The 1,320-nt window shown below is 36.9% G+C and overlaps 1 protein-coding gene across 1 annotated transcript in view; it reads right to left on the bottom strand.

Moving 5' to 3' along the window:
• LOC104995505 (antigen WC1.1-like) overlaps positions 1-1,320 on the bottom strand; it is an 81,093-nt gene that overhangs the window by 36,488 nt on the left and 43,285 nt on the right. The window lies entirely within an intron of this gene.

Genomic DNA, 1,320 nt, shown 5'->3' with positions numbered 1-1,320 from the left:
TGTTGTCCCCTTCTCCTCCTGCCCCCAATCCCTCCCAGCATCAGAGTCTTTTCCAATGAGTCAACTCTTCGCATGAGGTGGCCAAAGTACTGGAGTTTCAGCTTTAGCATCATTCCTTCCAAAGAACACCCAGGACGGACATTATAATAATTAAGAAAATGCAGTATTGGTGCAAGGATAGACAATGATACAATGGAATAAAATAGAGAGTCTTAAAAAACACTCAGACATATGCTTTTCTTCTTATGACAAAGGTGGCACTGCAGTGGGGAAAAGAGTCTTTTCAGAAAAAGATTCTGAGTCAATTGGATGTCATATGAAACTTGATCTTATCTTACACAGATATCAATTGCAAAAGGGATGCACAATTCTATGCAAGAGAAAAATTATTAAACTTCTATGAGATACTCTTTGAGAATGCTTTTATGGTCTTGGAGTAGACAAAGTTCTTTTTAAAGGATATAAGAAGTGTTAAAAGTAAAGGAAGAAGTTGGTAAGTTATAATTTCTTAAGATTAAGAACTTGGCTCACCAAAAGACACCATACCATTAAAAAAATGAAAATGAAAGACCAAAGGTTAAACACACAAGATAAATAACATCTTTGTACCCAAAGTCATTGTCATGGTAAGTTGTAGCATCATATTTGCATTAGTCAAGAATAGGAAACAACTCAAATCTCTACTATCTATTGTGGAATGGATCAACTCATGGTCATGTGATCATTCAAAGATCTACTCTACAGAAATAAAAATGAATAAAATGCTTCTTTAAGCAGCATCATGAGTGAATCTCAAATATGATGGTGACTCGAAGTTATACACAAAAGAAAATATACTGCATAATTTTATATACAGTTCAAACGATAAAACACTCTATGGTAGAAGAAGTTAGGTGAGCAGTCTTAACTGGAGAAGAGGGAGACACAGTTATGGGGAGACAACAGTGACTGTGGTGCTGGGAATGTTCTCTTTGCTGATCTGAGTACATGACTGAAGTCTCCACTTAATGCTTATACATTGTTTTCAATGATTATATTTAAATGATACAAATAATATTGTTGCTTAAAAATACATATTTCCCTTTCTACTTCTTGTCCTGACTTGGAAAATGAATGAACAATGAGAGAACCACATTTCACCATGAAATATCTGACTTTTGATGCCAGTTTCCTGTCACTCTGCTCTACAGGACATTTCACTCCAGGAGCATCCTGAGTACCAGTAGCCCTTCACCCTCTCTTACCTGAGCAGATCACAGAGGCCGTGTTGCCATAAGAACAGTCAAAACCACCCAGGGCAGTCACAGGGCAACTCCACAG

The sequence above is a fragment of the Bison bison genome, unplaced genomic scaffold (genome assembly GCF_000754665.1).
Source record: "Bison bison bison isolate TAMUID 2011002044 unplaced genomic scaffold, Bison_UMD1.0 scf7180017864281, whole genome shotgun sequence".
Classification (NCBI taxonomy): Eukaryota; Metazoa; Chordata; class Mammalia; order Artiodactyla; family Bovidae; genus Bison; species Bison bison.
Note: the sequence above shows the minus strand (reverse complement) of the source record. Positions and strands in the feature narration are given on the sequence as shown.